The sequence below is a fragment of the Vulpes lagopus genome, chromosome 15 (assembly GCF_018345385.1).
Source record: "Vulpes lagopus strain Blue_001 chromosome 15, ASM1834538v1, whole genome shotgun sequence".
NCBI classification, from domain to species: domain Eukaryota; kingdom Metazoa; phylum Chordata; class Mammalia; order Carnivora; family Canidae; genus Vulpes; species Vulpes lagopus.
Window position 1 is genome coordinate 18826170 of NC_054838.1, and position 26132 is coordinate 18852301.

Here is a 26132-nt window from a genome sequence, read left to right on the forward strand (position 1 = left end):
GAAGAGACAAATCTGACAGAAATAGAAAACAAATGAGATGGTAAATTTAAACCCACTATTTCCACAAACACATTAAATATAAATGATTTAAGCATCCAGATAAAATGCAAAGATTGATTCAGTAAAAAAGCAAGACTCAATATTATGGTCTCTACAAGAAATGTACTTTGAATATAAAGATATAAGTAGATTAAAAGTAAAAGAATAAAAAAAGATATGCCATACTAACACTAATAAAAAATCTGGGGTGGCTATATTAATATCAAAGTATATGTCAGAGCAATGAATATTACCAGGGCAAAGAGAATTGTTTCATTATCATAAAGGGTCATTTCATCAAAAGCACATGACAATTCTAAATATTTATGCACCAGATAGAGCACTGTCAAAATACATAAAGCAAAAGATGACTGAATTGTGAGAATAGACAAGCTATAGTTAGAGGTTTGAATACTTGAACAACTCTGTCAAATAACTCAGTGTAACCAGTGGCATTACAAAAGCACTAAACAGCAGCAGAATACACATCCTTTCCAAGGGCACCCAGAACCCAAACAAGAAAGACTATGTTCTGGGCCATAAAACAAGTCTCAAATTTGAGAAGATTCAAAGTATATTTTCTGGCCTCAGTGGAAATGAATTGGAAGTCAATAATAAAAAGGCATCTGGAAAATCTCCAAATATTTTGAACTATCATACTTGTAAATAATCCATGGATCAAAGAAGAAATCAAAAAAGGAATTAGAAAATATTTTGAAGTGAATTGAAATGAAAACACGATATATTAAATTTGTTAAATGCAGCTAAAGCAGCAGTTAGGAGGAAATTTATACCACCAAAATGCCTATATTACATAACAAAAAAAGTTCAGATCAATGACCTCAGCTTCCATTCTAAGAATTAAGAAGAAAAAAATAAATAAATGAAAATTAAAAAGATTAATAAAAACAAAGTAAGTAGGGCAACCGGGTGGTTCAGCAGTTTAGTGCCGCCTTCAGCCCCTGGCATGATCCTGGAGACCTGGGATCGAGTCCCACGACAGGCTCCCTACCTGAAGCCTGCTTCTCCCTCTGCCTCTCTCTCTCTGTCTCTCTGTGGCTCGTGGGTAAATAAATAAAATCTTTACTAAAAAAAAGAGTAAGTAGAAGAAAGGAAATAATAAAGATTAGGTAAAATAATGTAAGATGTATATTTCAAACAATAGAGTACTCACTAAAAAAACTAATTGGTAAAACAAAGCAAGACCTAACTATATATGCTGTCTACAGGAAATCCACTTAAATTATCATGACAAAGATAAGTCAAAAAGACTAAAAACAATTAGGCTATATAAACACTAATCTAAAGAAAGTTTTAGAGGCTATATTAATACCAAAGAAGATTTCAAACCAAGGAACAATACTAGGAAGGGAAGGTTAAATCATCAAGAGGACATAATCTTAAATGTGTATATATTCATCAATAAAAATTCAAAATACATTAAACAAATCTGATAGAATTAAGAGAGGAAATGGGCAAACCCACAAGTAAAGTTAGAGATTTCAACACTGCCCTTTCAGTAGTTGATTGAATAAACAAGCAGAAAAGAAGTAAGGATATAAAAGACCTGAGCAATAATATCAAACAGCTTGGCCTAATTGTCATTTACTTTACCCATTATTATTCTATTTAATAACAACAAAATTCATATTCTTTTCAATTATACACCAAACAGTCACCAAGATAAACTATGTTCTGGGCCATAAAAATAATTCTCATGAAATTCAAGAGGATTGAAATCACACAAAGTATTTTCCAAGTAAGACTAAAATTAAACTACAATGCAATCATAGCTATCTGGAAAACCCACAAATACTTGAGAATTAAAAAATACTTCTCTAAATTATACACAAGTCAAATAAAAAATATAAAGGATATTAAAAATTAATTTGAAAGGAATAAAAATGAAAATATAACATCAAAATTTGTAGGACACAGACAAAGCAGTGCTTATGGGAAAACATACTTACATTTTTGGGATACTTGGATACCTCAGTTGGTTGAGCCTCTGACTCTTGATTTCAGTTCAGGTCATGAGCTCATATATCATGAGATAGAGCCCAGGCATCAAGCTCTGTGCTCAGTGGGTGTCTGCTTGAAGATTCTCTCCTTCTGCCCCTCTCCCTGCTGTTTCTCTCTCACACAAATAAATAAATCTTTAAAAAATGCTTACATTCAAACAGAGGTATCATTTCAAAACAATGATCTGATCTTCAACTTAGGAACACAACAAGAGAAAATTGAACACAACATAGATAGGAAGGAAATAATAAATATGAGTAGAGAACAATGAAATATAAAAAATGGAAACACCCAGAGGAAAACCAATGAAACCAATATCCTAATAAGACTGATCAGGAGCGGGCAGCCTGGGTGGCTCAGGGGTTTAGTGCTGCCTTCAGCCCAGGGTGTGGTCCTGGAGATCTGGGATCAAGTCCCATGTTGGGCTCCCTGCATGGGGCCTGCTTCTCCCCCTGCCTGTGTCTGTGGCTCTCTCTCTCTCTCTCTCTCTGTCTCTCTCTGTGTGTGTCTCTCATGAATAAATAAATTAAATCTTAAAAAAAAAAAAGACTGATCAGGAGCAAAAATTAGGAAATACTAATCATCAATATAAAAAATGGAATTGGGTACATCTACACAGTTACATATACACAGATTATAATTATAGACACTAAAATAATAATAAGGAAATATTATGAACATATTATCCCAATTAATTTGACAACATATATAAAATGAACAAATTACTTGAAAGCCAAAAACTCATACTAAAGGAAAAGATAGATAACCTAATTGTTTTCTTTCCACTAAATAAACTGAAGTCATAGTTAAAAACCTTTTCACAAAGAAAAGTCAAGCCCATTTAAGAAGGAAATAATGCCAATTCTATATAAGCTGTCCCAGAAAACTGAAGAGGTGGGAACATTTCCCAACTCATTATACAAAGACAGCAATATCCTGATACTAAAACTGGACAAAGATATTATAAGAAAACTACAGACTAGCATCCTCATGGACACAGATACAATTATCCTTAATAACATCTTAGCAAACTAAACCCAGCAATATATTAAATAGGAGATATATCCTGAACTAGTGGGATTTATCCTGGGGATGCAAGTTTAGCTTAACACTTGAAAATATTAATCAAAGTAAATCACCATATCAACATACAATAAAGGAAAGACTGTATCGACAAACACAAAACAAACCTTTGAAAAAAGTCAATACCCATTCAGGATAGATGCTCTCAGGAAACGAGCAAGACATCTATAAAATATTACAGTTAACATTTAATTTAATGATGATAGACTTTCTCCCCTAAGATTAGGGAACAAGGCTGGGACATCTGCTCTCACCACTTCTATTCAACACTGTGCAAAAGAGTCCAGCCAGTGAAATAAGGCAGAAATTAAAAACGTATACCTTAAAAAGGAAGAAGTGAAACTGTTTTATTTGCAGATGCAATGATGGTTTACAGAGAAAGTCCTTAGGAATCTATACAAAGCTACAAAAACAAGTTTAGCAAGGCCAACAAGATTAATACAAAAGCAACATTATTTTTATATACTAGAAATGAAACAATTAAGAATTCAAATTTAAAAATACATTTACATTTATTTATATTATTAAAAAAATTTTTTTAGAGAGAGACAGCATGTGAGTGGGGAACTGCAGAGAAAGAAGGAGAAAGAGAAATCTTTTTTTTTTTTTAATTTTTATTTATTTATGATAGTCACACAGAGAGAGAGGCAGAGACATAGGCAGAGGGAGAAGCAGGCTCCATGCACCAAGAGCCCGATGTGGGATTCGATCCCAGGTCTCCAGGATCGCGCCCTGGGCCAAAGGCAGGCGCTAAACCGCTGCGCCACCCAGGGTTCCCAAGAAAGATAAATCTTAAGAAGACTCTAAGCTCAGCACAGAGCTGGATGCGGGCCTTGATCCCACAACCCTGAGATCATGACCTGAGCTGAAATCAAGAATCAAATACTAAACCAACTACCACCCAGGTACCCCCTCAAATATATTTAAGTTTATACTCTCACAGATAAATTTAGCAAATTATGTGCAACATCTATACAATGAAAACTACAAAACACTGCTGAGAAAAATTAGATAGGGGACATAAATATATGGAGACATATTCTACATTCAAGAGATTCAATATCATTAAGATATCAATTCTTCCATAATCTATAAATGCAATGCAATTCCAATCAAAAGCTCAACATACCATTTGCAGATGTTGACAAACTGATTCTAAAATGTATGTGGAAATATAAAGAACCTAGAATAATCAAAATAATTTTGGAAAAAAAATTGAAGGACTTAATACTACCTGTCTATGAAGCACAGAATAAAATCACAGTAATCAATAATCAAGGAGGTGTTGGCAAAAGGACAGACATACTGATGAACAGAACAGCATGAAGGGGCCAGAATTAGACCCTCATTTATCTGGTCAAGTGATTTTCTAGAGAGGGGCCAGATAATTTAATAAAGGATACTCTTTTAAACAAATAGTACTAGAATAGTTGGTTATCTATTTGGAACATGGAACAACAATAACAAAAGAACCATGACCTTCCTTCACATGATAGGGAAGAATTTGATGGAAAGGATCATGTAAGAACTGAAACTATGAAAGTGCTAGAAGAAAGCCCAAGAGTAAATATTTGTGACTTTGGATTAGATTCCTTAGATGGACATTAAAAGCACAAAGCATAATAGAAAAAACTAAAAAATACTGTACGTCACCAATGTTAAAAATCTTTTGCTCTTCAAACTCATACTTAGGAAAGGCAGAGGTTAAGTAAGCCACAGGCGGAAGGATTATATTTGCATAACATACAACCAATAAAGGACTTATATCCAGAATACATAAAAAATTCCTACAACTCAGAGAAGGAACCTAACAAAAATATGGGCAAAATAGCTGAACAGGCATTTCATCAAAATTACATTAAACCATAGTGACATACCACCACACACCCATTAGAACAGCTAAAATGAAAGACTGACAATATGACTTATTGCCCAGGATGCAGAGCAATTGACTCTCACAAGCTCTGCTGGAAATGCAAAATGTTGAAACTACTTTGGAAAAACTGGCGATTCCCCTAAGCTACACATACACTTGTTGAATGACCCAGAAATCCCACACCTGGTTATTTTTCCATCCACATATCCAACCAAAGATTTGTATGCAATTGTTGTGAGACCAAACCAAAAGAAACCCAAATGGTAAATGGACAAAGTGTGGTATGTTCATACAATGGAATGCTACTCAGCAACTAAAAGGAAAACCATTAGTAAAAAAACAAAAAAACAAAAAAAAACACACAAAAAAAACAGGAATACATTGTAAAAGCGTTATGTTGAGTGAAAGGATCTACACACAAAAGGCAACACTGCATAATTACCTTTATGTCAAATTCTGGGAAAAGCAAAATAACAGTGACACAAAGTCATCCCTGGGAATTAGGGACTGGGGGGTGGGAGGAGGGGATTGACTGCAGCAGCACTGGGAAACCTTTCACAGAAATATTTTATGCCACTATTATGGTGATGGTTACATGACTGTATACATGTGACAAAACTTGTACACTTAAAATTGGTGAGTTTCATTGTGTATAAATTAATGATGGGCATTAAAAATTCTGAAAAGACAGATTTTGCAGAGGACTATACTCTTCTAATTTTACTGCCTTGAGTTCAGAGAATACGTCTTAATGATTTCAACCATTTAAAATATTATGTTATTCTATCCTATCCTGTCCCATTCACTTGTGCTCAAATGTGCTCAGTGTGTATTCTCCATCTGCCAGGGCCAAATTTCTATGTAGATTAAATCAGGCTTGTTAATTTTGTATCTGAATCTTCTTCCTCCCAGAATTTAATTAATTATGCTTTTTGTCTTTTAAAATACGTTTTTGTTTTTGTTTTTGTTTTTGCTATTCAATTATGTTTCCCAGCCAAATTAACAAACATTTAAACTATGGCTAAAATATTTCCATTTCTTTGCTTACTGAAGTTTCTTAAAACCCACATCATCCCCCCGCCCCTTTTAGATACATTTTTCATTTTGCTTGAGTATGTCCTTGAGACCTTTTATTCCAGTGAGTGCTCATAGACAGTTAAAAGAATCTTTATTGTCTAATTCTTAAAAGAAAGTTGGCTGGGTACAGAATTTAGGTTAAAATTATTTTCTCTTAGAATCATTTTACATTGTCGCAATGTCTCTAAGAACTTCATGTTCCAGCTGGGGTGTTTGATGCCATTCTTTTGTAGATTTTTTTTTCCTTTCAAGAAGGTTTTAAGATTGTCTCTTTGTACTTTTACTTTGTACTTAAACCTTCAGAAATTTCCCCAAAAGGTATTTGGATATCTTGTTTTCACTGATCTTGTTTGGCTCTCAATGATCTATGTTAATTAGAATTCTTTCTTTTCTTTTAATGTCTTTTTCTCCAGTGATCAGTTGATCTATTTGTTTATTTTGGACCATGATGGTGGTTTTTCTCGGATACCCCTAATTGTCTATCTTTATAATCAAAGGGTCAAAGCAAAAGTCTACTACTGCTTTGACCTTTGCAGTTCCTTTACTATTATTTTATGAGGGGTTCCAAGAGGAAGTAGAGGCAATCTCATATTTTTCATCTGATGTATTTAACTAGTTCTGATGAATTATTCTTTAATGCTACTTGTGTAATATTAACATTACAAAATTACTGGACTTTGGCTTTTAGAAGGTTACACAAATTAGGCAAAGAGAATCATTATTGACAGACTTTTGATACCCCAGTTTCCTCAATATTTTTAAGTACCACTGTACTGGAGGTTCCCAAGATGACTCTCAGGTTTGATGATTCACTAAAAGGACTCTTAGAACCTAGAAAGGCTGTTATTCTCACAGCTATGGTTTATTACAACAGCAGAACTCAGATTAAAATCAACAAAGGAAAAAGATACATAGGGTGGAGTCCAGGAAAAACCAGGCATGAGTTTCCAGTTGGCTTCTCCCAGTGGAGTCACAGATAGCACCTAATTCTCTCGGCCATGATGTGTGATGACACATATCAAGTATTGCCAACTGGGAAACTTATCTAAACCCTGATGTCCAAGGTTCATATCGTGGGTGGCAAAGAGTGTCCACATGACTGACTTTAACTAGTCAGTATTCATTCTCCTCATCAGAGGTCCAAAAGCATGGCTCAGGGCCCTACATGAACAAAAACAGGTGTTCACCATTATCATATTGTTAATGTAAAATATCTGGTGTGGTCCAAGGTCCATTATATAAAGAACTCTTATCAGGCAGGATATTCTAAGGACTTAGAGGTTGTCTCTCAAAAACCAGTCAAGGACCAGTCCTTTCTTCAAAATGTGTAGGGTTTGGGCCATCTGGGTGGCTCAGTGGTTACGTCTGTCTGCCGTTGGCTCAGGTCATAAACCTGGGGTCCTGGGATCGAGTCCTGCATCAGGCTCCCTGCAGGAAGCCTGCTTCTCCCTCTGCCTAGGTCTCTGCCTCTCTATGTGTCTCTCATGAATGAATGAATGAATGAATCAATCAATGAATGAATTAATGAAAGAAATCTTTAAAAATAAAATAAAATAAAATAAAATGAAATAAAATAAAATAAAATGGGTTTGAGTACCCAAAACTAACTGAGTTAACCCTTTACTGAATGCGGTCAGTGCTCTCATTTCAATTTGCTTTTTCAGACATATTTTTTGGTACTGGAAAGGGGAGAGGTGGTTGTTGTCCAATGCTTTTGTACCCAACCATAACCTAGAGATCAACAGTTGATGTCATGGAAGACATTCTGGAAAGAGGTTAATTAACAGCAGGACCTGGCAGAGACCTTAGGCAAGATGAGGGCTGACCATAATGCACATAAGCTAGAAATCTACAGCAAAAGAGATAATTAGAATGTTTCTGTTTTTTGAAAACTAAGAAATATACTTCCAAATACACCATGGGTACAAGTGAAAATCACGATAAAAATTAGAAGTATATTGAATCAGATGACAGTGAAAATAATACATTTCAAAGTATGTACAATGCTGTAATATTATGATTTATGCAATGAAATGTATATTTGGTTTGTGTCCCCCCTGGGACACAGAGTTCCTGAAATCCTTGTAAATTCTTAAGTGATAAAGAGAATGAGGAGCATCTTTTGTTCTACTGAAGCAACTCTGTGTGGGCTTCTGGATGAGGGTTGGAAGACAAGAAAGACAAAGGCATGATAAAAAGCTTGGAATTTTCAGCCCCACTCCTTATTCTCCAGAGGAGAGCCAGATGGAAGGGGTTAATAAGTGATCATGCATACATGAGGAAGGCTCCATAAAATCGCAAGAGTCCTAGGTTCAGAGAGCTCCCAAGTTGGTGAACATATCTGTATAATGGAAAGGTGACACATCCCAGCTCCACAGGGATAGCTCCTATGCTTGAGATCCTCCAAGACCTTGCCCTATGTATGTATCTTCTCATCTGGCTGCTCACCTGTATCCTTTATCACATCTTTTAATAAACTGGTAAAAGTAAATAAGTGTTTCCTTGAATGTATAAGCTGTTCCAGCAAATAATCAAATCCCAACAGAAAAGAGGTCAGGGGAATCCCTGATTTGTAGCCATGTTGGACAAAAGTTGTGAGTAACCCAGGGACCCACTACTTATGATTGGCATCCAAAGTACAGGCAATCTCATGAGCCTAAGCCCTTCACCTGTGAGATCTTGATGCTCTCTCCAGGTATATAGTATCATAACTGAGTTAAATTTTAGGATACCAAGTTGTGTCACAGAAATGCTTGGGAAAACCCCACATATTTGGCATCAGACGTGTTGTGAGCGTGACAGTGGTATGAGAGTAAAGGAGAAACACATAGGAAGAGAATGGTAGGGTTTTTTTCTACATAAATGCTTAAAAATCAGATTAAGGGAAAATTTTTAGTTTTAAATGCATAACAAAATAAGGCTAAACTAAACCCAAAGTAGAAGGAAGGAAATAATAACTCTAAGAGTGAAATTAATGAACTAGAAAACTACATTAGAAAGAGTCAAAAACCCAAACAAAGACAAAGTTAGCTTTGAAAAGGCTAATGAAAATTACTAAACTCTTTTAAAGACAGTAAAAAAGGGGGCAGGGTAATAAAAAAATGTATGAATAACCATGTCACAGTTGAAAATGCAACACCACTACAGATATTTACTAAAAACATTAAAAAGAAAAAAAAACAATTTATAAACAACCTTATACCTATAGATTTTAAAAATTAGACAAAATTGGTGAACTTTTCAAATCACAAAATTTATAAAATTAATATAAGAAGAATTAAAGATTGAATTTTTATTGTTCATTAAAGAAATTGAATCTATAATTAAACATCTTTCAGGCCCAGTTGGGTTCATGGGAAATTCTATTAAATATTTAGAGAAGAAATAAAACCAATATTGTACGAACACTTTCAGAGAACAGAAAAAATTCGTTTTTGAAGCCATTAAATTTTAGGTACCAAAATATAAGAGGCCCATTACAAGAAAGGCAAAATTACAGACCAATTTCACTTATGAACTGAGATTTTTTTTAATTAAATAAAATATTAGAAAACAATGCAGAAAAACATAAATATGATAACACATTATTAGCCTATGTTTTGCATCTCAAGTTTACAATGTTAATTTAACATGTGAAATTAAAAATCATAATTGTCCATAACAGAATAAAGGGAAAAATCATATAATTATCTAAATTAATATAGAAAAATATGATAAAATCAAACATCTATTTGTGACGAAAACCTTTAACAAACCATATACGACAGGGGAATTTACTTACCTGAAGGACAGCATCTAAAAACAAGGCTATATAGCATTGGTGTATTTAATGGTGAAATGTGGAAAGCTTCTCAATTGAGTTAGGAATAAGACACATAACTACTTCTGTTCTACATTATACTTGAGGTCCTAATTAGGGAAATAAGGCATGAAAAAGATATAAAGGCATAAAGTTTTGACATGAAGAATTAATTCTGTCATTATTGTTAGCTGATATGATGTGTAAAAGTATCCAACAAACCCTACAGAAAAATTATTAGAATCAATAAGCATGTTTATCAATAACTGATAGATTAATGGCCACAAGATCAGTAAACAAAGATAAGTTTTCTTTTTACATACCAGAAAAAAAATGAAAAAAAAAGAAAGAAAAAAAAACCCCTCACTTAAAATAGCATCAAAAAAAACCCCATCAAATACCTTGGAATATGTTTACCAAAAAATGTCCAATTTTTTTATAGAAAAAAAGATAAAGCATTATTGAGTAAAGTTAAGGAGGGTGTAAATAAATGAAGAGATATCCCATGTTCATAGACCGGAAGATATAATATTATGAAGATACTCTCCAAAACTGATCTACATACTAAATATAATTCCAATCAGATTACAACTTGACAAAGTAATCCTAAATTTTATGTGGACATGCAAAGTGCCAAAAATGTCCAAATTCTCTTGAAGAAGAACATTGGGAGACTTCACTAGATAGGAAAACTAATTAGAATTCTACTGGACTAATGTCCACAATGGACTGGACTAGTGTAACATTTGTGCAAAGTAAACAAACCAACAGAATTGAATAGAGAGCCCAGAAACTGACCCGTGTATGTATGGACATTTGTTTTATGTACTGGTTATCTTCATTTGCCTTTCCACACAACTCCCTGCTCTATGCCCTAAAAGGCTGTTTTCCACAGTAAGAAATAAAACCTGGTATATATATTAAGAGATTTAAACATCTGATAAGAGTTTGGAATGAATTAGTGATAGGAATATGGACACATCTCATACAGCAAATAATCCCAGATAATTCATTTGTTTGTTCTTCATTCAACAAACATTTATGGAATATAATTAATTTTCAGGACTCTTCTAGGTGCTGGGAATCCATCAGTGAACCCAACAGGCAAAAATAATTTGCCTTCATGAGGTTTATATTTCTTGTGAAGCTAGACAACAAGCACAATAAATTACACACATACACACACATACACACACTCCTAAATACACGTATAGCACACATATAATGAAATGTAGAAAAGAACAAAGTAGAAAAGAGGTTTAAGTAGTGTCAAAGGATTAAATAAAATATTAAATAGGAAGGCTTCATCATAGCATGGCTTTTGAGTAAGGACTTGGGGAAATGAAGTGAAAAAGCTAGCAGTGCAGCTAACTGGGAAGACTCCACACACACCATAGAGTGAGGGCAGATGCCCTGAGGTGGGAGTGTATCTGCTCTTCCAGAGGAAGGAAAAAGAGATAGGGAAAAAGGAAGAGAGTAAAAAAGACAAGATCAGAGAGGCTGTGAGGGACCAGATCATGTAGGTTATCAAAAGATTTCTGGCTTATGCTCTGAGTGGGAATGGAAGCCATTAAAAGGATTAAAGCAGAAAAGTAGCACAATGTGACTTTATTTTAACAGGATCAGCCAGGCTGCTGCATTGAGAATAGTCTGAGGGGACGAAGGTGGAAGCAGGGCCATTAGTTAAGGAGGTTATCATCAGTTAGTGAGAGGTAATGTGGTTTCGTCCAGAGAAAGCAGTAGAGGCAGGGAGAAGTCATCAGGTTTTGAAGATAAGAGGATTTTCTAGTAGATTAAATAATAGAAAAAGAGGAGTCAATGATGATTCCAGTATTTTTGGCCTGAGTTAATAGAAAGGTAGAATTTCTATTAACCCTCATTTCTACAGGTAGAGGGAGAAGACAATGGGCTATGGGAAAGATCAAGAACTCAGTTTTTTGTACATTAAATGTGAGACCCAAATGGGGATGTCACGCAGCCAATCAGGCATGAGTATGGAGATCAGAGGAAAGAGCCAGGTTAGAGATACAAATGACCAACTCCTAGGTGAAAATAGAGAATGACAGCACACTTCATGGTTCAATTATAAACCAAGTTAGCATAATAATGGCCTAGACATAATTACTTCCACACATTTATAACTGTTTTGAGAAGATGGGGAAGAGTTTGCATGTGCAGTGGACTTAGGAGCTACGCTCTCATCTTCCATAATAAAATTCAATAGAAGCTAAAACTAAAAACAAAATAAAGCATTTAAAAATATATGGAGGTGTATTTTAAAAGAAATGGTTAAAGTAGCTCAAAGTTTCCACTGTAAACTGGAATTGGATGCATAAACATAAAGATGATGACATAAATTGGCAAAGACCCTGCTGATGACATAAATTGGTATTTTAAAGACCCTGATGTAGTGCAGCTAATGGGAGCTGAATTCAAGTCTCAGCGCCTCACTTACTATTATGCAAACTTAGACAAGATACATAATTTCTCAGCATCTCCTCATGTGGAGACTGGAATTAATATCTAAAGCACAGAGTTGTTAAAAAGATTAAATGTGGGATGGCGGGATGGTTCAGCAGTTGAGCGTCTGCCTTTGGCTCAGGGCATGATCCCGGGCTTCTGGGATCGAATCCTGCATTGAGTTCCCCTCGGGGAGCCCACTTCTCCCTCTGCCTACGTCTCTGCCTCTCTCTGTGTGTCTCTTGTGAATGGATAGATAAAATCTTTTAAAAAAAGATTAAGTGTGAAAAAACACTTGCTATATATGTCAGTACTGAATACGAGGTATCTATTACCACATTGTCTTTGATCACATGTTTCTCACTCTCACTGGTCTATGTACTCTTCAGAAGTCCCATTCACTCACCTCTCCCAGTGGCCAACACTTAGGAGGAACTTGGTCAGTATTACTTGAATTAATGAAATGATGTACAAATGAAGAGTTGGTACAAGGGTCCTGAGACACCTGCTACAGCCTCAGAAGCCTACCTTCCTGGGGCCTTTTGGTCAAATTTCCAGTGAGCCACCATGCAATGGGACATGTGATCACTACAAACTGCCCGTATTCTTCAGCACCCCTGACTCGTTGAGAAGGCCTACTACAAAGTCCCTGTGAGATACAGCAGCATGAAATTGTCATTTAGCAAGTGGAGAGGAAATCCTAGTTGTAACATTTCCCTCGAGTGTTATGAATCCTCTACTGTAATAATCACAGTGATGGCCCAAACCTGCCCCACCTGTAACATGGAAGCTGTTCATGATTTGATCATCCTGTTTTCTCAGAAACTTCAACTGTATTCCCGATACTTGCCACAGACATGACAAAATTGGCAGAAACATCCTCCAGTGACAGATCCTACCAATAATTAGCGATGCACTGTTAAAGTAACTGTTGATTGCACTTTATTTATAGATATTAACATGATTAATTGCACTGGCAGTGAGCCTCGAGGATGACACTTTCTGATCGGTGCTGGGGCACAAATAAACCCAGCAGCCCATGCAGGGTGCTGCATGGGGTTGTGGTCAGCCCACTCCTTTTCCTTCTCTGAATTGCTTCCTCATATGACTCCAAGTCACATTCCATAGGACTGGCCCAACATTAGACAGCATTTGCTTGGACTAGTGATAGGTTCGGCTAGGAGAAGACCAGAGAATAACATCACATGTGTGTAAAGTATTTCATGGTTGACTAAACATTCAGTATCCTATCTTATCTGATCTTATCCAGCTCCTTGTCTGGATTTTTTAAAAAAGATATTATTTACTTATTCATGAGAGACCCAGAGAGAGAAGCAGAAGCACAGGCAGAGGGAGAAGCAGGCTCCAAGCGCCCGATGTAGGACTTGATCCTAGAACCCTGGGATCACCACCTAAGCCGAAGGCAGACACTCAACCACTGAGCCACCCAGGCATCCCTAGCTCCCTGGTTTAAAATGCAACTTCTGCATGGCTGTCCCCAACATTTATGTCTCCATTTCAGGCTCTTCCTGGTATTATAGACTCATACATCGAGGTGCGTTCTCTAGATGTCTAGTTAACTAACAGGCAACCCAACCTTGACAGTTCACAAATGGAGCTGACTTCCCTCTCCTGCCCCCAGCCTTCCCACCCAAGTTGTCTTCATCTCAGTTTGGTAAAAACATCCTCCAGAAGCTGAAGCTCACAATCTGGTAGTCAGCATATCTATATTCCTCCTCTCCTCTCACCCTCCCACATCTGCAAGTCATGTTATCTCTCCCTCCCAAAATATCTCGAGTCTGTCCAATTTTCTCCTTCTCCATACACTTCCTTATTCCAGGATACCGTCACCTCTCTCACATGAACGACTGAAGAACAGTAAAGGATAAAGGAGAGGTGAGTCCTTGAGGCTACTGGCTGCTCTAGGCCCACAGAGCATGCTCCCCGATGGCTCACGGTGCTCAAGGTAGAAGGAAGCCTTCACTGCCTGCTTACATATCCTCAACCCCCACTGCAACATGACTCTATCTGGGATTCCTAGTCTGGTCCCGTGCACTGGTGAGTACATGGACAGAACTTCAGGAAAGGACTGGTCCCACCAGTGAGAGGATCCTGTAGTTCCCTACTTGCCCCTGTGATTGGTGCTTTCCCTTACAGACTTCTGGAGTATGGCTTGGGGGTTGGGGAGCTCCCAAGATGCCCCTACCACACAGGAAGTGGCTGTCCCCTAGAGCTGCAATGGTAGACGAGACTGTTAATAGTAACAACAGGAGGGAAAACCCACCGACGAGAAGAATGTTAAGAGCTCAGTCTCAGCAACCTCTCTTCCCTCTCATAAAAGAGAGGCAGCTTTGGTTTATCTTGAGTGACATGATGGCTGGTTTTACTCTGCTGGGATTTGAGTTTTTCATATTTTAGAACATGACCCAACACAGCCAGGGAAGATGTAGTGACTTGGCAGGCACTCTCTTCTGTGACATACTTAGCTGACAGTAGCTCATGGAGGGCCTATGAGGTACTCAACTATTCTCAGCACTAGAGGATAAGAGAAAGGCTTGGTGACTGGCTTGTGCTCTGGAGGGACTGACTGCCTATGATGATGCACAGAGCTTCAGCACAGGCAGGGGTAGGGTGCTAGCTGGCAGAGGGAAACCATACACTCAGGGTATAGAGTTAGGCCCTTTTCCAGGGAAAGGACACTTGGTGCCCTCCTCACCTTATTAGGACTGATTATTATTATTATTTTTTAAGATTTTATTTATTTGAGAGAGCGAGAGGGAGTGTGAGCGAGGGGAGAAGCAAATGGAGAGGGAGAAGCAGACTCCCCATCGAGCAGGGAGCCTGACATGGGGTTTGATCCCAGGATCCTGAGATCATAACCTGAGCCAAAGGCAGATGCTTAACTGACTGAGCCACCCAGGTGTCCCGAGATTGATTATTTTAAAACCATGGTGTTGAAGGCTCTAAAATTTTATTGAGTCTTCATGGATTCATTAAACATGGGAGTCAGTAGACCAACATCACCTCCTTTTTTTGATTTGACTCCCATATCAGGGTACTTTCGTAAGCACAGTAAATGTGGACCTCAGCACAGTATTTGGTGAAGTTTTTCCCAGTCCCCTTGTACATAATCTGGATAAATTTAGGCTGGATGATAGAAAAAAAAAAGATGGATTACCATTTAATTGGACAACCATACCAAAAGGTGCTACTTAATGATTCAACAATTGGTATTATCCAGTCTAGTATTGTGTCAATAATTTGGAAGAAAACCTAGAATTTGGGCATGACACAATATGTACAATAAGTACACTGGAGCCCAGAATCAAGATTCATAAAAATCCTGATAGGTAAGTGAGATGGATAAAGCCTAACAATATAAACTTATTAAGATAAATTATTTGAGGACCTACAAAGTCAATGATGCAACCTCTGAAGTAGATGCAATTATGTAAAAATAAAAGCCTGTATGGCTTAATTCTACCTTCAATCAAAATGTGATATAACTACCAGAAATTGATTTTGTTTGAGGGCTGCATCAATAGAAGTAGAGTCTAGGAAAGGAAAGTATACACCAGTCACCATACGCCCAAAACATTTATTCTCTTCTGGGCATCTCAATTTTAGAGATATGTAATCACCTGGAAAACAGTGTGAGAACAATCACATGGGAGAGCGTCAGGATTATAGGAGGAGCAACGAGGAGCTATTAAGCTTTAAGGAAAGGATTTAAAGATTCAAGAAAGATGAGGTTATTGGCAGCACATATTTGAAATGGTGTCACACAGAAGAAGGACTCAGCTTGTTCTTAATGCTTCCAAGAATTAGAACTAGGACCCAAAAGTAGAAGCAATGGGAAGATGTAGAACATTTTTCTCTATCACAACACAGAGTCACAGTCTGCTCATCTCTGAAAGTGGTAAATTCCCTTCCTGTTGGGCGGGCTACTCTGCTTTGAAGAAGAACAGAATATGGAGAGGTGGGTAAACAAACGTAAAGCCTTGCCCAGCCCTGGTATCCTGCAATTTCCTGATCTCAGACATGAATTGACAGGCAAGTGAGACAAAGTTTTGGAGCAAGGCAATTGTGTTATCAGAAGTGAAATTAGGAGATAAGATTTGGTGGGGTTTGCAACTGTATTTGAGGGAAAGATCTGGAGACTGGGAGGTCAGAGCAGTAATGGCCGTTGACTAAGAAAGCTCAATTGTGTGTCTCAGGAGCACGTATACTTTAAAGGGGGACATGGGAAAGAGGAGGTGAATTTCAAGCCTTGGTGCACCTAGCACAGGAATACTGAGTATGGGAGTCTTCCTGAACCTTCTTAATCTTTCTCAACATGCTTCCCTAATAGATACTTTGAAATTTACACATGATTTTTTTTTAATGCTCCTGTTTTACCAGAGTGCATGTCTAGTCAAAGACTGTCCTCTGTAAAAATAGGTTTCAGAAGTTAAAGGGCTACAGAAAAGGCTTTCGTATTGAATTTGAATGTAAAATGATTTATTCTGAAGACTTTTTATAGATCTACCAATTCTCAATAGGAATAAAAACCCAGAAGTAAATGGAGATGAACATTTGTTCTTATTAAAGCACAAATTTCATTTGATAATATCAGAGCATCCTTAGAAGCCTGGGCGCTGTGTGTTGGCTCTGATGGCCACAACATGTATCAGTGGCTTTTGGAGAAATCAAAACATTAAGATAAGTTGGAGATAATTAGGAATCTACCTTGCATTCTAAACATTCTGGTCATTCTGAAAATGTCCATCAAAACTAAGAATTCGGGCAGCCCCGGTGGCGCAGCGGTTTAGCACCGCCTGCAGCCCAGGGTGTGATCCTGGAGACCCGGGATCGAGTCCCACATCAGGCTTGTTGCATGGAGCCTGCTTCTCCCTCTGCCTGTGTCTCTGCCTCTCTCTCTCTCTCTCTCTCTGTGTCTCTATAAATAAATTTAAAAAAATCTTTAAAAAAACCCTAAGAATTCACATTTATTGAAGATGGGAGAATGAGAGTCTCTAGTAAAAAACACCCTCTAAAAAGAAGTATAGCAGTAAGTGAATGAAACCACGTTCATTGGTAAGAATAATCATAAACACATTATTTTTACCCTACCATGGATGGAGACATGCTTCAGAGAGAATCACAGGATTTGGGTGTTTTTAATCTTTTACTGGAGACAAGCACTAGACATCCCCATCATCTGTTCCTCCATCCCTATCACTATATGACTCTTAGAGTTTAGTACATGGGTCACTGAGTCACTCACTTCATTTGACCTCCAAAATGTGTCTTCATTGTAACACTTCCTCTCTATTCCCTCTGCATTAGTCTCTGAAAGATGCCTTGGTGGTAGTTCTACTTCTTCTAATCTACCCTCCATGGAAACACAGATCTGATCACTCCACTCCTTGCTTAAAACCTTTGCTAGATCCCAGATGCCCTTAGCATATCCTGCAAATGATGACTTGTCCAGCTGATTTCTTCTTATTTCTCCTAACATCTCCAATTCTCCAATCAATCTGAACTATTCTTAACTCTCAGCACATACATTACCCTTTCATTGCTTTGTGTGCTGCTGCTTCTTCCTGAATGACTGCTTGCTTCTCTGCTGATGAAATGTTCTTTTGTATCTTTGAATGCCCAACTTGCAAGTAATCCCTACTGTGCAAACGTCAGGTCCCTCCAAGCCTGTGCTCTCTGCTCGGGGAAGCTCTTTGTCCATCTTTCCATTACTGCATGAAGTTAGAGATATTTGTGTTAGCCTGTGAGATGCTGAAAGTAGGAGCTATATCTCCTTTCTTTTGGCACTTTTATCAGGGGCCCAGACATTCAAAAGAAGAGAACTCTGGGTCAGAAAGGTTAAGTAGCTGGCCTATAGTCACACAGCTAGTTAGTGCTGAAGCCATGCCCCAACCAGGCAGCCTGACTGGAGAACCTACAGTGCTCCCAAGTGGAGAATCTTTGCCTAGCCCAAGAGGCTCTCAGAGGATGGTAAAGGAGAAGGTGGCCAAATTCTCCTTTCTTGTATGGTGGAGAGAGACTTGAGGAAGCATGGGGGAGCTGAACTGGGAAATACAAGTCTCCAGAACCTTCCCTTTACCACACAAGGTTTCTACCCTTACGGCTGATCTTTATTTTATATCAGCAGGTACTCACTTCTGCCTTTGCAGTTAGTGGGGGAGAGAAAAAAGGAAAAAGAGAAGTGACTTTGACTGAATCCTATTTGAAAACTAGGGCAAATGGGGCTTTAGCAAAAGAGGATCTGCCTTTCCTTCCTGCACAAGCATCAGACCATTTCCTTCTATATCCACTAAATGTTCCTAATACTCTTTAGGGAAATAAGAGATTTGGTTACAATAAAGGGAAGTGTAGTGTAATTAGAAAGCATTTCAGATGTACTTCGAACAAAGACAATAATAATCGTCTCTCTCTTAAAAATTAAATGAACTAATATAGGTAAAACATTTAACACAATGTCTGAAGTACGTGTTAACTCATTATCTGTGTGGCTCCCGCACCTCTTAGAGCAGTGCATGGCACAGAGGAGGTCTAGAACTATCAAGCACAATGTATCACTTACCTCTATGGAAAGGATAAGAGAGACTCATCAGAAAAAGCACAGAGCAAAAATTCCTCTCCAATAGCTCAATCCACATTTGAAAACACTCTTACATCCTGATCTGCTAGCTGGATAAAGGAGACACACAGACACTACAGAAATTTCCTAAACTATGAAAAGAATTATACAAGAAAGAAGACAAATAAAATATCCTTCTAAAATAGTACAGCCCTAGGAGCTACAGAAGGTTATTAGATACCATCAGAGAGGTTGAACAACCTGCCTATGGTCACAAAGTTCACCAAAGTCAAGATCACCAATGTCAAGAATGGATCTGAAGATATTTTCTATCTCCCTGGGCTGTGACGCCAAGTCTTCAATCAAAAGTAGTGACTTTTAGAAGGTGTCAAACCATCCTATTAGAACTTTAGAACAAACCTCCCACTCTAACTCCCAGGACTCAGCAGAGTCTACAGTTTTCTCCACCTAATGCTCCAGCTGAGGCTCACAGGCATTTCTAGGAAAAGGAAGTCAACTGCCACAGACAATCTACTTCTTGGTGATGATGCACGACCATTCTGTGTGTTGGGGTGTTTTGGGTGACAAACCTGGGCACCAACGTTGCCCTGATCACTTGAGGAATTCCCTGACTCCCTAGAGTCTCATTTTGTAGGAATTCTATCTTCTGTCTGCAAAGGCATAGTTCATTCATGCAGGACAAGAAAGGCAGCTTTGTGGGAGGCAAGGGAGACCTAGGCATATTTTTTTAAAAAGAGAGAGTTTTTAATTAATTAATTAATTAATTAATTAATTAATTAGAGAGAGAGAGAGTAAGAGCAGAAGGGAGAGAGAAGCAGACTTCCCACTGAGCAGGGAGCCTGATGCAGGACTCAATCCCAGGACCCCAGGATCATGACCTGAGCCTAAGGCAGACACTTAACCAATTGAGCCACCCAAGAGCCGGAGTCTTTGCTTTAAATTTATTCATCAATCTACTTAACAAGTGTTGGTTGAAAACCCACCATGTACTAAGCACTATACTAGGTGCTGGAAATACAAAGGGGTAAGAAAGGGTAAAAATCCTTGCTGTGATGGAGTTGCCATTGCAGTTGATATTCTAGAACTCAAACAACAAACAAATTTTAAAAAGTAAACTATATTGTATGTTAAGTGGTAAGAAGGGTTACCATAAATTATAGGCAGATAGGAGGTGGTGGAAGGAAACTCAATTTTAAATAGGATGGTCAGGGAAGACCTCAGGGATGATGACACTGAAAAGCAGACCTGAAGGAAGTGAAGAGGCAAGGCCTATGCATATCTAGGAGAAGTGGTTCAGGCAGAGAAAATGGCCCTGAGGCAGAAGCATCTGAACAGCAGCAGGAGCCTCTAGTGTAATTAGAATGTAGAAAACATTTTGGAAAGGACTTGAGATGAAGTCAGAGGTAATGGGAGATGGGGTCCAAATTCTGGAGGACTTCGGCTTTTATTCTGATGAAACTGGTAGCCATCAGAGGATTGAGGGCAAAGAAGTGACAAGAATTAACCAAAAATTTAAAAGGATCATTCTAGTTTTTGTGTAGAGAATGGCATGAAGCAGGGAGGCAATATAGGATCATGATAACCAATTAGGAGGCCATTGCAATAAGCCTGCAACTTATCCTATTCAAGTGTCTATTGTTTTTAGCTATTTTCCTAAGATTATCTTGGATTTTTTAAGGTCTCTTTAGTCATTAAGAAGTGGCTTAACTGGTTAAGGAATTCGCCACTGCTTTCGCTATATACACATCTCTGCTACTCATCTAGTCAGATGCTATAGGGTATGATACAACATTCCTTTTGGTTAGGACGATTCACAATAGGGGACTAGATGATTATTTTTCCCAGGAACTCTGGGCTATCAAAACATAACTCTCCAGGACAATCTAGCAAAATGTAAAAATAACTTTGAAAATGTTCACCAGGCAATATTTCCCAATGCTGGAGGCCTCAGTCATACCTAATATAGGTAGCTCCTTCTAGGTTCTCCAAAACAAAAGATGTGAAGGCTTCCTTAGCCTCTAGATGCTTCTAGACATCTGGGAGGAGGGAATTCAAGTATTAGGTTGAATTATGTGAAAGTTCCACTTTTGTAGTTAAAAAATGATAGACTATTAGTAATTTAATATAGTTCAATCTATTTCATGGTTCAGAGTCAGTGTAAACTGAACTTGCTGCTGCCCTAAATGCTCTCACAAATGCCCTCTGACTTAGTACAAGAGAACTCATTCCAAAATAAAATGCAAGCCTCAATGACTCAGGGCAGCCTGTACAAAGGAGGCTGATAAAGTTTGTACTTGAAGCAGTCAGACCAAGAGCAGGTCAACAGGGGGCTTGGGAACACCTGGAGCTCAGTACTGGCCAATAACAATAAGGGAAGAGGAAGTGCAAGCTTAAGGAAAATCACTGAAGGGTAAAATGGATAGGAGGATAGGAATGAAAATGTGACATACATAACTGACTTACTTAAACATATATTCCAAAGGGGAAGAAAATAATAACAACTCTTATATTGAGTCTAGTATAACCCTAAAACTAATATCTGACAGAGGGGCACAAAAGTCACAAGCACCTCTACCAAAACAGTAATAAACAAGCAAGCAAACAAATCTATAGGTTAATTCTTATATGGATATAGTTGAAAAATCCTATATATTAACAAAATATATTGGTATTAATAATACACCTTGACCACATAGGATTTATGCCAAGATGTTTCAAAACTAGTATATACATTAATGGATTAAAGAGGAAGCATCTCAACAGAAAAGGTAGTAGATAAAATTCAACACCTATTCCTAATAAAATAATAATGCAAAATTAAGAGCATTATCATTAAATTCATGATCACAAGAATTCTGGCTATCACTCCTGTTATTCAACAGTTTGGGAAGTTCTAGCCAATGCCACAAAGTAAGAAAAATAAATAAAAGCTAAAATTATTATAAGAAAGGAGTAAATACAATTCTTTACAGAAGATATGATTGCTTATCTGGAAATCAATGACAACTACATGAGTAACTACTGAAACTAATGCAACAGGTAGGTAATTACATGTTTGTAAAAGTCATAAATCAAGGACAACCCAATTAAAAATGGGCAAAAAGCTAAAGCATAAATTTTATAGAAGATACATGGAAAGCTAGAAAAGGAGCTTGATATCAGTAGTCATAGGGGAAAACCACAATGAAACACCATCACTAGAGTAGCCAAAATAAAAAAGATAATACCAAATATTGGCAGGGACACAAAGCAACTAGAATTCACATGCACCACTGGGTGTGAATATGAAATAGAACAATGTATTAAGAAACTAGTTGCATTTCTTATAAACATATATCTACCTTATGAGCAAAGAATTTTACCCTAGATATTTACTCTAGAGAAATGAAACCACATGTCTATCCACAGACTTATACAAGAATATTCATAACAGTTGTGTTCATATTAGCCAAAACAAAAGCAAACAAAGAAAAAAACCCCAAACTAGAAACAACCCAAGTGTCCAAAAGCAGAAGAATGAATAAACATATTCTGGTGTGTTCTTATGCTGTAATATTACTCAGTTAAAAAAAAAAAAAGGAATGAACTACTGATATACTCCACAGCATAGTTAAATATCAAAAACTATGCTGAGCAAAATAATTGCCTCCTACACAAATTATTAAATATAAAAACAGGAAATTGTGTTGATAAAAGTCAGAATTTGGCTGCTGTTAGAGTAGGATAGAGGGACTGACTGGAAGAGGACATGATGGAACTTTCTGGGACAACGGAAATGTTCTATACCTTATTGTGGATGGTGGTTATGTGGGTGAACACAAATGCTAAAACTCATGAAACTGAGCACATCAGATCTATGCATTTTATCAAATGTAAATTATATCTCAATTTAAAAAGTCTTTTCTATATATATCAGTGAAGCAGATTTTGAAAATTAAAAAAATTCCCATTCTCAATGGCAGCAAAAATATGAAGTACACAGGCAAAATCTTAAAAAGAAATGTGAGGAATCCAGATAAAGAAATTTTACAAAATGTTATTAAATGACTTTTTTAAAGATTCCAAAGTACATGGAGATATTCTATGTTCCCAGATGGGAATCTTTAAATTTGTAACGATGCTCATTCATACCAAAATTGTACATAAACATAAGTAAATCCCACAGAAATGTCACAATTCATTTTTTAAACATCTTTCTGAAATTATATAAAGGATTACTTGGAAGATTACATCCATGAAATAACCAATCTTTTCACTATTTATAAGAATAAGATGAGACATTTGTCTTACTAGGTAGTAAAATGTATTGTTAAGAGACTGTAATTCTAATACCAGTATACTGCTACCAAAAAAGAGAAGATGAATGGAAAAAAAACCCCATAAAGTACAAAAATAGACCAACTATATAAGCAGTCCCCTACTTGGATGCATAATTATCTCATTAAAACATAAGGGATACAAATGCATACAACTCAAGAGATGTATTTTTTTTTAAATAAAGGGGTTTCTATTCTCTAAGAACTAAATTTCTTATTAAAACCCTAATCACTCATTACTTTAGCAGAACAATTTTTAACATGTTCCCAACATTCTCTTTCATTCACAAGAGATCCCAGAATCAACAGGCTAAGTGCAAGACAGCATCTGTCTGAGGATAACAGTGAACTGTTTTCAAATTCTAATTATTTCCATATTTATCCCAATTTTATTACATTTTTGAGGGTTATACTTTATGATTAATATCAGCACTTTTTAATTTCCCATCTTCTGTGTGTGCACGTGTGGAGGTTTTTGCTTTTCTTTTTTAATTGCTTTGCAAAAAAATAATTTGCACCCCATAAAATTCACCTGCTTTTAGCGTAAAGCCCAGTGAATTTCTGTACATTTACAAAATTCCGTTAACATCACCACAATCTAATTTCAGATCATATTCATCATTTAAAAAAAGAAACCTCACACCTATTTCATCACTTCCCATGACCTCCCTAGTCCTAGACAACCACTAATCTACTTTGGATCTCTATAGATTTGCCTTTTCTGGACATCCCATACTAATGGAATTCCATATTAATGGAATCATACAATATATGTTCTACTGTGTCTGGCTTCAAAATAAGGGCAAGATGAGATAGAATTTTTAAACAATTATATAAATATCACTAATCAAATGAAGATGAAAACATCACTGAAACTGCTCTGTTCCAGCCATGCCACTTTAAAAAGTTTTCAGGAGCTTTATCAGCTGATGTGTTAAATGTTAAATTTGGGCTATAAAAGGTGGTTTAGTGATGTCAATGTATAAGTCTCAAAGGTACAGACTGCACAAAAGTTAAAAATATGAGTATTTGTTATATGACAATATTGGCAGTTTAGGAAATGTTGGCTTAATCAGGTTGGGTTGAAATAACCAATAATTTGGGAAAAATTAGTTAAGATCGCTAGTTTGTATGTACACCAAATTCATTCTAAGTGGATTCAAGTTTTAAAGTCGAGAGTACGATTTAGATTGCAGCCTCTGAGTCAGACTATCTGGGCTTGAGTCCAGGCTTTGCCACTCAGCATGTTAAACTTAAAAAAATCACTTCACCTCTTTGTACCTCAGTTTCTTCATTTGTAAAATAAGTTATAATAACAGCATATGCCTTAGGGGGTTTTTGTGATGAATAAAGAAAATTTCATGTGCAAAGCTCTTAGAACAGGGGCTGGCAAATGGTTAAGTGCTTAGTAAATGTTAGTCCTGGATGCTCTGGTTGTGGGTATGGGTGATTTTTGTAATCTCAGGAATGACGGTGGAGATGGGAGGGACATTCGAAGCACATATCCAAAGGCAGAATTTTCAGTAGAAGAACATCATGTATGTGAATACATTTAAAAAGGTCAAAAAGCAAAGACTGACACCTTTATTTTCAAAAAGATCTTTAAAATTACTAAGAAAAAACAAATGCAAATCCCAATACAAAAACAAATGAAAGAAACGGACAAATCACAAAAGGAAAAAGAAAAACAAATGGTCAATAAATATATAAAATGATGTTCATCTTCAGGAATATTGTAACACAAATTTTTATATCAAAATCTGTACTTTGCCTGTCAGAGAATACTTCAATTATGATAACAAAAAACCTGTGAGATCTATTCAGACTAAAAGAATAACTACAACAACCAGAAAAAAAAAAAAAACAAAAATTAAAACAGGTGAGAAATCCCCTGAAAATGTCAGTAAAGAGAAAAAGCAAAGAGAATCAGAAGCCAATTATGCTGAGTCAAGTCAGTCAATCAGAGAAGGACAATCATTATATCGTTTCACTCATATGCGGAATATAAAAAATAGTGAAAGGGATTATAGGGGAAAGGTGAGAAAATGAGTGGGAAAAATCAGAGAGGGTGACAAACCATGAGGGACTCTGGGAAACTCTGGGAAACGAACAAGGGGTAGTGGAAGGGGAGTTGGGCAGGTGGGATGGGGTGACTGGGTGACAGGCACTGAGGGGGCACTTGCTGGGATGAGCGCTGGATACGATATGTTGGCAAATTGAATTCCAATAAAAAATATACAAAAAAATAAAACTGGTGAGAATACTCAGCAAGAAAAGTATATCTGCTTATTCATTCATTTAATTAAAAAAAAAGTTGTCACTCACGAGATGTCAAACTTGGCACGAGGTGCTAGAATTTGGGGTTGGCAAAGGTGAACCAGAGTCTCCAGACCCTGAGGAGTTCCCATCTCATCCTGTTTTCTCAGAAATGCAAATCAGATACACCCAGCAATTAAACATAATGCAAACATTATCAGAACATGGTATACTATGAAGTCTTAAAACATTTTTAGGTTTGCAAAGACACAAATTGAGAAATGTGAAATTTTTTTTTTTTTCATTTTTGGCTGAGAAAAAAAAAATGGAGAACGTGCTTTTCACCATAACATGGGAGGAGAATAAAGGCTGTACTTTTTAAACTGGGGTGTCTGTTTTCCCGACAAGTCATCTGTTCCCATTCTCTCACCCCATCTGGACGATTTCTAAGTTGTTTCTTCTCTCCACAATCCTGATGACAAAAACTGAGTACATCATCACAGCTCTCCATATCATTGGAAATGGACAGATTACTGCAGGATTTCACTACCCAAGGGAGTGAGAGGAGATGAGGGTTAGCCTGGGAAGAGGGAGCCTGGTGGCCTC

The 26132-nt window shown here is 37.0% G+C and overlaps 1 protein-coding gene across 2 annotated transcripts in view; it reads right to left on the minus strand.

Annotated features, from left to right (window-relative positions):
* The window catches only part of SYT9 (synaptotagmin 9), a 189342-nt gene that overhangs the window by 58005 nt on the left and 105205 nt on the right, over positions 1 to 26132 (minus strand). The gene's annotated exons all lie outside the window — the stretch shown is intronic.